Raw genomic sequence first — 13,776 nt, 5'->3', positions numbered from 1 at the left:
TTAAAGCAAGAAGGTTGTAGGTTGAAGCTTGTTGGCCTTTCTGTGGAGGTTGGATGTTCTCCCACAGTCCAATGAAATGCTGCTTAGGTTCATTGGTGCTTCTAAATTGGCTGTAGGTGTGGATGTGAGAGAGTGCTTCTCTGTCTCTCTCTGTTGGCCCTGTGATGGACTGCTTACCTGTGCAGGTGGACCACGCCTCTTCCCTATGACAGCTAGGGCACAGGCTGCAGCCCTGTGAGCCTAAGCTGAATAAACAGTTAGCAAAAATGATCCATAGATGGCCTGAAATCCCCCAGTTAGCAGTTTGGTAGATAGCTATGACATGCTAATCCCATCCAGCAGCTGTATTCTACCTGTAAGCTGATCCCTGCTGAGCCAAAGCACTTTTTCATATACAAATTACAACCTTTAATAGAAACCTATTGGTCAGCATCTTATTAGCCTGCTGTTAGCTTCATTCCACAGAAAACTGAGAGAAACTAACAGAGTTGATAAAGAATAAAGAGAAATGTGCTGATTTAAAGCCTTTGAAGTGCTTCAGATGATCTCTGTCCACTTCTGTCCACTCATTCATTCATGTAAGCTTTCTAATGCAGCTTTGATCTTCACAGTCTGCTTCATGAAACTCATTCTAACCCTGAATGTCAGAGTATTCCTCCTTCTCTTTCCCATCATTCATGCTGGCAGTGGAGGAGATTTGGATGTTGGACTGTGTTTTGGATGATGTGTGTATGTTTGTGTTGGACTGCTGTCTGTAAAGCAAACGCACATTTTGCTTTGGATTTCAGTGTCAGACAGACTTTAAGGTGGAATGAAGAGTTTGAGAGTTTCAAAGTGAATTATCCAGTGGAGGATTTTTCTTCTTCTTTGAAGGTTTGAAATGTGAACATTGTTCTGCTGCAGTCAATGGACTAAACCAGAGAAGAAGAAAACAGACTTTACCATGAAGATCCTCAGTGTGGATCAGTATAATATCAGCCTGATGTCTGCAGTTTAGTGTCAGCACAACTTTCACATCATATTCATCTCAGCACAACTAAAACATGCTGACTGACCTCAGAGTTTCAAGTCCACATCCTGGACTCTCCAGGAAACCACACAGATGCTTCACTCCTGAATCCTGCAGCTTGTTGTTGTAGCTCATGTCCAGCTCTCTCAGATGGGAGGGGTTGGACTTCAGTGCTGCTGCCAGATAATCACAGCTGATCTCTGACAAACCACAGCCCCACAATCTGTATAAAGAATGAAAGATGTAAGTTTATTAGACAAAGTGTGAGCTTGAAATCATTCAGTGTTTCATCATCTGTTCAGAGCTGAAGAAGGTTCAGAATGTAGAAGTTTAGAAAATGGAAACTCCAAACAGCTGAAGCCAACAGGAAGCAGCTTCAAACAAACACAACAAGAGAAAAAACTCTGAATGTTTCACATTAAAGTCGTACATTTATCATAAAAACAGGACAAAGACTTGAAAAAGTCGTGTTTTTCCTTCCAGGAACCACAAGGCTTCACTTTTAAAGGTGAAGTGTGAAAGAAATGGACATATTTGAAGTCCAAAACGTTTTTCCAGTCACATTATTAAAGCAGACAAACTACAAGCTCATTTTCATTCCAACAAGTCATCTTCTGACCTGGACTAACAACACTGGTCTCTAAGTGCAGCTGGCTGTGAGACCAGTGCTCAGGGAGCGTCTACAAAGTGCAACACTGAAAGAACATCACACACTCATTTGCTTCCATCATCCAACCTGAAGAGGAAACAGAGACGCCTCCCCTTCAAAGTAAAAGCTGCTCCTTTTGGACACAGTATCAAAGAAAGTCTACAGTATAACATAGAAAAGACAGAACAAAGTTTTGGTTGTTTTTAAATTGTGCAGAAATGAAACTACACTAAGCTCAATTATGTGACAGACATTTCATCCCTTGTCAGTTTGGCCTCATCCTGGGCCGGATTATCCAGCACACACTCTGACCACAGGCCCAGGGGCCACGCGCAGCTGGGCTCCATCCAAGAGACAGGAAACAAACCAACACAATAATAAAAAGCACCATGTGATCTTCTTACATCTTCAAGACAAACATAGTAAAAACATGAGCATATTTGTTTCCTGATAAAATGATGTGACAGGTAGAACAGAGTAAAGTGGTGGTGTTACAGCCTTTCTCCCCTCTGCTGCCGAGGCTGTTAGTCTCTCCCAAACTCAGCTACAGGACTTCCAAATGAATGAAAGCAGCAGAAGTGGCTTTACAAATGAAAGAGGAAGAGGAGAAGAAGAGGAGAGGGAGGCCACCCTGACCATCACTCCAGCTGAAAACATCACACTTCCATTAAAGTTGGTGAGGAAATGTTGAGCAGGATGAGCTGCTGGCTAATCTGGAGGCTGTAGCAGCAGCTCACAGTCACAGTGGATTTCCACTCATGAAAAAGCTCTGGCTGCTTCATTTCTCATCTCATATCAGAGACTTTAATGCTTCACTGAAGCTGTACTGTGATGCTTCCATATCCCAGTGAGGCCTCCATAATGATTTCAGCTGTTCTGTACACACACTGTGTGCCCTGTATGGCTCAAAGTCTCTGCAGCCTGTTTTTATCTGCTATCATCAGATCTTCATCATCCTCATTCACATCCCTCACACACTCTACAGCCTCATCAGCACTGACTTCATCTTCACTGACTGATGGAGCACAACATGAACCTGTGGAGGCTGAAACACTGTCCTGTCAAACATCTCCCCATCACCACTCCACTTCTGTCAGCCTTTAAATGAACCCTGCTCAAGTCTGTCACTTCTGTTTGGAGCCAAAAGGAAAAACTGTTGTTCAGTCGTTTGGAAAGACAACATTTCTGAAAGCACTCAAACTTCTTCACATTTGTCTTCAGACACATCCTGAACATTTAGGAACTAAAGAAAGTTTCAAACATCAATCAAAGACCTGAAATATAGAAAAACAACAACAGCCGCAGTCAGTGAACTCACCTCAGAGTCTCCAGTCGACAGTTTGGACTCTCCAGTCCAGCACACAGAAGCTTTATCCCTGAATCCTGCAGGTTGTAGTTTCTACTCATGTCCAGCTGTGTCAGATGGGAGGGGTTGGACTTCAGAGCTGAGGCCACAACTTCACAGTGAGACTCTGAGAGTCCACACCGAGTCAGTCTGTGATGATAGAAAATATAAAATGTTGTGGTATACACCAGGCACAAACACACGCACACGCAGGTATGTACTGCCAATTTCCACATTTATTGACGTTTGTGTTTTGACAGCTGAATCGGTCGCACAGCCTGACAGCTCACGAGTCCAGCTGATCTCCCTCTGGCCGCTCCTCCCCGTCTCACTATAAACACAGCGGAGGGAGACCATCATCAGTACATAAACACCATCAGCTGTTCTTACCGGCCTCGCAGCGCCGCCCTGTTGAGCCTTCTGCTCCACTCCTTCCCTGCAGCTGCGCCCGGGGCCACGCCTCCGCCACACACCCCCACCGCCCGTTCGAGGCCGGGGAGCCGTCCGGCCGAGCCAACTCCCCCCCCCGCGAGCGAGAGAGGAAATGGGCCACTGCCATCTGCGCCCCCGGCCTATGGATCACCTTGAACTTAAAGGGCTGCAACGCCAGATACCACCGGGTGATCCGGGCGTTGGCATCCTTCATGCGGTGGAGCCACTGCAGCGGGGCGTGGTCCGAACAGAGGGTGAATGAGCGTCCCAGGAGGTAATAGCGCAGGGAGCCGACCGCCCACCGGATGGCCAGGCACTCCTTCTCCACGGTGCTGTACCGGCGCTCGCGCTCCGCTAGCTTCCGGCTGATGTATAGGACGGGGCGGTCAGCCCCCCTCACCTGCTGGGACAAAACGGCTCCCAGCCCTCTGTCCGAGGCGTCAGTCTGCAGAACAAAAGGGAGGGAAAAGTTAGGAGTGTGAAGCAGCGGCTCCCCACAGAGAGCGTTTTTCACTCGCACAAACGCCGCCTGGCACGGCCCCCTCCACTGGACCAGATCCGGGGCGCCCTTTCGAGTGAGATCGGTCAGGGGGCTGGTTAGCTGCGCAAACCCCGGCACAAAGCGACGATAGTAACCCGCCAACCCCAAGAACCGTCTCACCTCCTTTTTCGTCCTGGGGCGCGGGCAGGATGCGACAGCCGCCGTCTTCTCCACCTGTGGACGCACCTGCCCGCCCCCCAGGTGGTACCCCAGATACTGCACCTCCCTCCGTCCAACCGCGCACTTCTTCGGATTGGCCGTGAGCCCCGCCTGCCTCAGGGACTCCAGGACCGCGGCCACCCGCAGCACATGCTCCGCCCAGGTGTCGCTGTGGATGATCACGTCATCCAGGTAGGCGGCAGCATACGCCGCGTGCGGACGCAGTACCCGGTCCATGAGACACTGGAAAGTGGCCGGGGCCCCGAACAGGCCGAACGGGAGTGTCACGAACTGGTACAAACCGTACGGAGTGGAGAAGGCCGTTTTCTCCCTGGCCTCGGCAGACAAGGGAATCTGCCAATAGCCCTTGGTTAAGTCCAGTGTCGTGAAAAAGCAGGCCGTGCCTAACCGGTCCAGGAGCTCGTCGACCCGAGGCATGGGGTAGGCATCAAAGCGTGACACTTCGGTCACCCTGCGATAGTTGACACAGAACCGTATAGACCCATCCTTCTTCACCACCAGAACGATGGGGCTACACCAGGCGCTGTGCGACTCTTCTATTACTCCCATCCTCAGCATTTCCGCCAATTCCCTCTGCACGATTTTTCGCTTATGCTCCGGGAGCCTATAGGGCCGTGAACGCACCGTCACGCCGGGCTGCGTCACGAAATGGTGCTCGATGAGGGAGGTCCGGCCGGGCAGGGGGGAGAACACGTCCGCAAAACGCTGTTGCAACGCGACAACATCCGCTCTCTGGGCCTGTGTGAGATGGTCATCACAAGGGAGGGAGGTGGGAATGATAGAATTTGGCACCTCAGGCCCCAACTCATCTCTCTCCTTCACCAAGCTCACCAGAGAAGCGGTTTCGACCTCTCGCCACTGTTTGAGGAGATTGAGGTGATAAATCTGCGTGGCTCCTCCCCTGTCCGACCGAGCGACCTCATAGTCCACGTCCCCGACTCGCCGTGTGACCACAAAGGGTCCTTGCCACTTGGCGAGCAACTTTGAGCTGGAGGAAGGGAGTAACACAAGCACCTTATCTCCCGGTGAAAATTGCCTGAGCCTAGCCCCTCTGTCATACAGGCGTTGCTGACGCTGCTGAGCCTGGAGCAAATTCTCCCGTGACAACCTCCCCAAAGTGTGGAGTTTTGCTCTCAGGTCCAACACGTACTGAATCTCATTTTTGGCGGGGCTCGGACCGTCCTCCCAGCTTTCTTTAATCAGGTCGAGCACCCCACGTGGCTTCCTGCCGAACAGCAGTTCAAAGGGAGAAAATCCCGTGGAGGCCTGGGGCACCTCCCGCACTGCGAATAACAGAGGGTTTAGCCAGTGATCCCAATTGCGTTCATCCTCGTTAATGAACTTCCGAATCATGGACTTTAAGGTCTTATTCAGCCACTCCACCAGCCCGTCAGTCTGAGGGTGGTAGACGCTGGTCCGAATAGATTTAATGCCCAGTAATTCGTACAGTTCCCGCAGTGTACGAGACATAAACGACGTGCCCTGGTCAGTCAGTATCTCTTTCGGGATTCCGACTCGGGAGGTGACCTGGAACAGTGCCTGCGCCACACTCTTTGCAGAGATCTGCTTCCGGGTACCGCGTTGCGTAATCCACCAGGACTAACACAAAGCGGTAACCGCGTGCACTCCGGTGAAACGGCCTGATGAGGTCCATGCCGATGCGCTCAAACGGGACCTCAATGAGGGGGAGAGGGCGCAGAGGCGCTCTCGGTATGGCCGGCTGGTTAACAAGTTGGCAGTCCGGGCAGGACGCGCACCAACGGCGCACATCCGCTCGGATGCCCGGCCAATAAAATCGGGCCGTTATTCGCTACAGAGTTTTCTCGTAGCCCATATGCCCTGCCATGGGGTTATAGTGGGCCTGGAAAAGTGTTTCCCGGCGGCCCTGCGGCACCAACAACTGGGTGTGTGTTTCCTCTGTCTGAGTGTCACGACTCACTCGATATAATCGGTCATTTAATATGACGAAACGCGGGTAGGTCTGCGCGGCCTCAGGGCGCACCACGTGACCATCAATAGCCATCACTTGGTCAAAGGCTGAGCGTAGGGTGCCGTCACGAGACTGCTCCAGTGGGAAATCACCCATGGGGGACACTTCCGGGGCCGGCGGGACGTCCCGTGAGGGACCCGCCGGCTCCTCCCCCCCGGAGTCGGTGTCGGACGACCCCGCGTCACCGCTGAAAGCCGCGCACACGCTACACCCCGCTTCCGGTCGTGATCGCACCCCCGCGTACTGCCCCAGTAGCTGATGAAACCCCGGCCAATTGGTACCCAGAATCAGGGGGTGCGACAGGCATGGGCTAACCGCCGCCGTTACCCTATGCTGATGAAACCCCGGCCAATTGGTACCCAGAATCAGGGGGTGCGACAGGCGCGGGCTAACCGCCGCCGTTACCCTATGTGTATGGCCCTTGTATTTTAACAGCAGCGGCACTATGGGGTACCGGTGCACATCACCATGAACACATCTCACCTCCACCCATTCTGCCTCCTATAATGCCCCGGGGCGAACCAAACCTTGGTGCACGAGGGTCTGTGTGCAGCCCGTGTCCACCAACGCCTGGCGTATACCCCATCGAGTCCTTACCGGAATACTGTATGTCCCTCCTGGACCGGGGGAGGGTGCTGGGGCGCCAGCAACGCGAAACACCTGCCCCACTTCCATAAGTGGACAATCCCTCCTCAGGTGTCCCGGCTGCCCGCACTTCCAACACTCCGGCCCCGGCGTCTGTGCTGCCCTCCGTGGCTCGGGGGCGGCTCCACTCGGCTCGGCTCCCCTGGACGGCACCAACGCCGCGAAAGGGTTAGTGGGGCTCAGCGCCGGCAGCCGCTCTGCCTGCCCTGGTGCCGGCACACGGCGCCTCGGGGCCGGCACTGGGGCCTGTTTGTTCGGCCTCCGTCCGGCGTCCCCGGGCTCCCCTGCTCCAGCGGCAAGGTGGTCCTCCGCCAGCGTCACCGCTACCTCCAAGCTTGCGGGCCGGTGGCACCGGACCCATCTCGCCGTCTCCGCTGGCAATCCCTCCGTGAACTGCTCCAGCACCACCTTGTCAACCAGCTTCGTCTCGCCCTCCGATGCTCCCGGCTGCAGCCAGCGCACCTCCGCGTCGCGCAGCTGCCGGGCCCAGGCGAGTGGTCGGTCCGTTGTAGCCAGCCGACAGGCCCGGAACCGCCGGCGATGGTCTTCGGCGGTGAGCCCCAGCCTGTCCACCACCGCCCGGCTCACATCCGGGAAGCTGCTCCTCGACGCCGGAGGCAGACTCAGGGCCGCTGTTTGTGCCTCCCCAGACAGCAGGGGGAGCAGCCGCGGAGCCCACTCCTCCTGCGGCCATTGGCAAGCCTCCGCCGTGGCACGGAAGGTCTCCAAAAAAACCTGTGGGTCGTCCCCGTCCCCCATCCGGGGCACCGCCACCGACAGTGGCGAGGGCTTCGGCGTGGCAGCGGCCCCGACCAGCCGCTCCAGAACTTGCGTCTGTCGGTCCATCTGCTCCCGCAGCGCGGCCAGGTGGGCACGCTGGTCGGCCGCCTGATCCCGGCTCATCGTCGCCATCTCCGCTAGCATCTGCGCCAAGAATTGCAGAGGCTGGGCGGGTGGCGCGGCCTGTGGGTCGGACATTCCCCCACCGGCACCTTCCTGGGTTTCGGCACCACTTGTGGTATACACCAGGCACAAACACACGCACACGCAGGTATGTACTGCCAATTTCCACATTTATTGACGTTTGTGTTTTGACAGCTGAATCGGTCGCACAGCCTGACAGCTCACGAGTCCAGCTGATCTCCCTCTGGCCGCTCCTCCCCGTCTCACTATAAACACAGCGGAGGGAGACCATCATCAGTACATAAACACCATCAGCTGTTCTTACCGGCCTCGCAGCGCCGCCCTGTTGAGCCTTCTGCTCCACTCCTCCCCTGCAGCTGCGCCCGGGGCCACGCCTCCGCCACAAATGTGTTATTATAAAAGCAGAAAATCTGCATTATAAACACAGACTGAATGTATATGAAGACAAAACAGAGTGAGGTCATAATCTGATGAATCTGCTCTTCACATCTGTGCTTCAGCTCCTCTTACTGTGTTTGACATGACACAACGATTGAGTCTCTCTCAGACCTGCAGACTTTTAATGAGAATCTTTGTTTGGCTTTAATCTGCAGATGAAGGAGGAAGATGGTGTCACATTTAGGCTTCCATAATGTCCACAGTCTGTCACTGAGATCTGATCCAGAGTCAGAGTGAAGACACACATTTGGACTGTTTCCTGTTTTGACTCCAGAACATTTTGAATGAGTTCAGCTCAGTGAAGAGTTCCAGCTGGAAAGATGATCTCTGTTTGAGAAATGTGGATTATTAAATATTAGGTCTCTCTCCTCCAAGTCTCTGTTAGTACATGACTTAATAATTGATCAACAAATTGATTTACTCTGCCTTACAGAAACCTGGTTGCAGCAGGATGATTATGTTAGTTTAAATGAATCAACACCCCCGAGCCATTCTAACTACCAGAAATCTCGAAGCACAGGCCGAGGGGGCGGTGTGGCAGCAATTTTTCACACCAGCCTATTAATTAATGAAAGACCAAGACAGACTTTTAATTCATTCGAAAGCCTGATGCTTAACATTGTCCACCCCAGCTGTGAAACTCAGAAACCAGTCTTACTTGTTATCATCTATCGTCCACCTGGGCCTTACACAGAGTTTCTGTCTGATTTCTCAGACTTTATATCTAATTTAGTTCTGAGCTCAGATAAAATAATTATTGTGGGTGATTTTAACATCCATGTAGATGCTAAAAATGACAGCCTCAAAATGGCATTTAATGTGTTATTAGACTCAATTGGTTTCTCTCAAAATGTAAAAGAACCCACCCACCACTTTAATCACACTCTAGATCTTGTTTTAACATATGGCATCGAACCTGAACATTTAACAGTGTTTCCTGAAAACCATCTCCTGTCTGATCATTTCCTGATAACATTTACTTTTACAATAATTGATTACACAGCGGTGAAGAGTAAACTTTATCAAAGTAGATGTCTTTCTGAAAGCACTGTAACTAAGTTTAAGAATATAATCCACCCACTGTTATCATCTCCAATGCCCTGTACCAACACAGAGCAGAGCAGCTATCTGAACGCTACCCCAACAGAGGTCGATTATCTTGTTAATAATTTCACCTCCTCACTACGTACGACTCTGGATACTGTAGCTCCTGTGAAAACTAAGGCCTCAAATCAGAAGTACCTGACTCCGTGGTATAATTCTCAAACATGTACCCTAAAGCAGATGACTCGTAATCTGGAGAGGAAATGGCGTGTCACAAATCTAGAGGATCATCATTTAGCCTGGAGAAATAGTTTGCTGCTTTATAAGAAAGCCCTCCGCAAAGCCAGAACATCTTACTATTCATCACTGATTGAAGAAAATAAGAACAACCCCAGGTTTCTCTTCAGCACTATAGCCAGGCTGACAAAAAGTCAGAGCTCTTTTGAGCCAACCATCCCTTTAACGTTAACTAGTAATGACTTCATGAACTTCTTCACAAATAAAATTTTTATCATTAGAGAAAAAAATTACCAATAATCATCCCACAGATGTAATATTATCTACAGTTACTCTTAGTACCATTGATGTTAAGTTAGACTCTTTTTCTCCAATTGATCTTTCTGAGTTAACTTCAATAATTACTTCCTCCAAACCATCAGCGTGTCTTTTAGACCACATTCCTACAAAACTGCTCAAAGAAGTCCTGCCATTAATTAATTCTTCGATCTTAAATATGATCAACCTATCTCTAATAATCGGCTATGTACCACAGGCCTTCAAGCTGGCTGTAGTTAAACCTTTACTCAAAAAGCCATCTCTAGACCCAGCAGTCTTAGCTAATTATAGGCCAATCTCCAACCTTCCTTTCATATCAAAAATCCTTGAAAGAGTAGTTGTCAAACAGCTAACAGATCATCTGCAGAGGAATGGTTTATTTGAAGAGTTTCAGTCAGGTTTCAGAGCTCAGCACAGCACAGAAACAGCTTTAGTGAAGGTTACAAATGATCTTCTTATGGCCTCTGACAGTGGACTCATCTCTGTGCTTGTCCTGCTAGACCTCAGTGCAGCGTTCGATACTGTTGACCATAATATTCTATTAGAGCGATTAGAACATGCTGTAGATATTACAAGTACTGCGCTGCAGTGGTTTGTATCATATCTATCTAATAGACTCCAATTCGTGCATGTAAATGGAGGTTAATTATGGAGTTCCACAGGGTTCAGTGCTAGGACCAATTCTGTTTACATTATACATGCTTCCCTTAGGCAGTATCATTAGAAGACATAGCATACATTTTCACTGCTATGCAGATGACACCCAGCTCTATCTGTCCATGAAGCCAGATAACACACACCAATTAGTTAAACTGCAGGAATGTCTTAAAGACATAAAGACCTGGATGGCCGCTAACTTTCTGCTTCTTAATTCAGATAAAACTGAGGTTATTGTACTCGGCCCTGAAAATCTTAGAAATATGGTATCTAACCAGATTCTTACTCTGGATGGCATTACCTTGGCCTCCAGTAACGCGGTGAGGAACCTTGGAGTCACTTTTGACCAGGACATGTCCTTCAACGCACATATTAAACAAATATGTAAGACTGCTTTCTTCCATTTGCGCAACATCTCTAAAATTAGAAATATCCTGTCTCAGAGTGACACTGAAAAACTAGTTCATGCATTTATTACTTCCAGGCTGGACCTGTCAGCCGGTGATCAGCTGTGATCAGCTGATCACGGGGCCGGGGTTAAAAGAGAGACGCCACCCACCTTTTCGCCGCTCAGACATCATTCTCTTCGTGTCAGGAGCTCCGAAACTCTGCCGACGTCAGTCTCCGCCTGATTCAGCAACCGTGAGTGTTTTTCCCTTCAATCCTTTTTCTCTTCCCGGCTCCGCTCGCTCTCTGTCTGTAACGACAGTTCCGAAGCCACGCTTCGTGCACTGATCGTTACTAGAATAACTGCGTGTCTGCTCCAAACCCACCGCTAGCCTTAGCCGCGCTTGGGTCTAGTCAGCACGCTACACAGGCACGCCGAGCTACTGTATGTAGCTCGCCCCGCCGTGACAGGATGTCTGAGCCTGCTATAGACCCAGCGGAATTCGAACGGCTGAAAGCCGAAGTTCTATATCTTCGCGGTGTGGTAGATCAGATGTGCACAAAAGTGGAGTCCCTCACCGAAACTGTCCTCCAACTTTCCACTTCCGTCACCTCGCTGCAACGTCAGCCGGCGCCGGTGAGCGCGGAACCCCGGATTGGACTACCAGACAAGTGGAACGGAGTTGATGGCCGGCCTGATGGTTTGCTTGCCACTTTAGACATGCTGTTCGAGTGTCAGCCCACTAAATACGCCACCGCCCGTGCTAAGGTTGCACTGCTAACCTCTCTCTTGTCTGGCCAGGCTCAGGAATGGGCCGCGGCTCTCTACTACAATAAATCGGCAGCTTGCAATGACTATGCCCTGTTTGTGGAGGAATTAAAAAAGACATTTGTCCCCCCGAGCAGCGAAGTGGAAGTGGAGTCACAGCTGCTTCATCTACGCCAGGGCAGCCGACCCGTCTGTCACTTTGCCTCTCAATTCCGCACCCTGGCCGCTAAACTACAGTGGGGAGACGCTTCTCTGCGCTCTATTTTTCTGGAGGGACTGGCTGACTACATCCGAGACGAGATGACCGGCCGTGAGGCCCCTAAAACTCTGGATGAGGTCGTGGACCTCGCGCTGAAGATTGACCAACGAGTGATGTCGCGGCCTCGCCATACCCCTCGGGCCTTCAAACCCTTCCAGCCTCAGAGGACCACGTCTTCGCGACCTGCTCCCCCCTCTGATGGAGCCACGGCTAGCCCAAGCAGCACATCCAGCGAGGAGCCCATGCAGCTGGGTGGACTCCCCAAAGAGGAGAAAGAGAGACGCTGGCGTGAGGGCCTCTGCGCCTACTGTGGATCAGCTCGACACCGTCGTCCCCAGTGCCCGCTACGGCCGGGAAACGACGACGCCAGGTAGACTGCGGGGGTGTCCCACCTGGCCCTTCCCTCTCCTCTGACCCCTCTCGTTTTCTGTTACCGGTAACATTTCACCTGAAACACCAACGGCTCTCATCTGAAGCCCTCCTGGACACCGGAGCCGCTGAGAACTTCATCGATCAAAAACTAGCCTCTCGGCTTCGCATTCCGTTGACGTCCGTCGACCGATTCCTCCTGGTGACCTCAGTAGACGGGCGACCACTCCAACCCTACCCGATCCAGTTCCAGACCCAGCCAGTCCGCATGTCTGTCGGGGATCATCAGGAGGAGATCCGGTTTTTAGTAGTCTCGGCCACTTCCTCTCCTCTCATCCTCGGATACCCCTGGTTCCGTCAACATGACCCCCACGTCTCCTGGTCTTCCTGCCAGATCCTGGACTGGGGTCCCCAGTGTTCACGCCGCTGCTTTCTCTTCCGGACTGGAAAGGACTCAAAGTCAGAAGAGGCGTCACCCCCGGAGTCCATCGATCTGGATAAGATCCCTCCGGCTTACCATGACCTGTCTGAGGTCTTCAGTAAGAGGCGAGCCTCTGCTCTCCCTCCTCATCGCTCCTACGACATGGCCATCGAGCTCCTCCCGGGAGCGGTCCCTCCTCGTGGTCGCCTGTTCTCGCTGTCACCCGCAGAGAACAAAGCCATGGAGGAGTACGTCGCTGAGGCTCTCCAACAGGGCTTTATTCGCCCTTCTACCTCCCCTGCAGCTGCGGGATTCCTCTTTGTCAAGAAGAAAGACGGCGGGCTTCGCCCCTGTATAGACTACCGGGGCTTGAATAAAATCACTGTTAAGAACCGCCATCCTCTTCCTCTGCTATCCACCGCACTCGATTCCCTCTCCCAGGCCTGCATCTTCACCAAACTAGACCTACGCAGCGCCTACAATTTGGTGCGGATTAGGGAAGGGGACGAATGGAAGATGGCCTTCATCACCCCTAACGGGCACTGGGAGTATCTGGTGATGCCCTTCGGCCTCTGCAACAGCCCTGCTGTCTTCCAACACCTGATCAACGATGTCTTGCGGGACATGCTGGGCCGGTGGGTGTTTGCTTATCTGGATGACATCTTGATCTACTCCCGCACCGAAGTGGACCATATTCGCCATGTGTGGGCCGTGCTGAGCAGGCTGCTCGAGTACCAGCTGTTCTGCAAACTGGAAAAGTGTGCCTTCCATCAGCGGTCCACCACCTTCCTGGGCTTCACCATCTCCTCCAATGGCCTGACCATGGACCCGCAAAAGGTCCAAGCCGTGACCCAGTGGCCTCAGCCTTCCAGCCTTAAGCAGCTACAGAGCTTCCTGGGCTTTGCCAACTTCTATCGGCGCTTTATCCGCAATTTCACCGCCATTGTCGCCCCACTGACATCCCTCACCAAACCAGCTAACCTGCCCAAGCCCTTCTGCCTCCCCCCTGGTGCGAAAGAGGCATTCCGAGACCTTATCCGCCGGTTTGCTACGGCTCCCGTCCTGCTCCACCCTGATCCTGCCGGAGATTTTGTGGTGGAGGTGGATGCCTCCGATGTTGGCGCTGGCGCCGTCCTCTCTCAACACGGCCCGGATGGGAAAC

The 13,776-nt window shown here is 52.1% G+C and overlaps 1 pseudogene across 1 annotated transcript in view; it reads right to left on the bottom strand.

The window, feature by feature from the left end:
• Window positions 1-1,036: 1,036 nt before the first annotated feature.
• Window positions 1,037-13,776, bottom strand: part of LOC147336661 (protein NLRC3-like) — a 31,138-nt pseudogene continuing 18,398 nt past the window's right edge. The window contains exons 8-9 of the transcript XR_015128367.1: window positions 2,977-3,153; window positions 1,037-1,232 (exon numbers count right to left, since the gene is read on the bottom strand). The product of XR_015128367.1 is annotated as a protein NLRC3-like (transcript). The remainder of the gene's footprint in view (window positions 1,233-2,976; window positions 3,154-13,776) is intronic.

This window comes from Aulonocara sp. 'chitande type north' Nkhata Bay, linkage group LG3 (genome assembly GCF_057382095.1).
Source record: "Aulonocara sp. 'chitande type north' Nkhata Bay isolate Kocher_YH1m ecotype deep benthic linkage group LG3, A_spYH_male_GT1.1, whole genome shotgun sequence".
Taxonomy (NCBI): domain Eukaryota; kingdom Metazoa; phylum Chordata; class Actinopteri; order Cichliformes; family Cichlidae; genus Aulonocara; species Aulonocara sp. 'chitande type north' Nkhata Bay.
The sequence above is the reverse complement of the archived record's forward strand: the minus strand, read 5'-3'. Positions and strand labels throughout refer to the sequence as shown.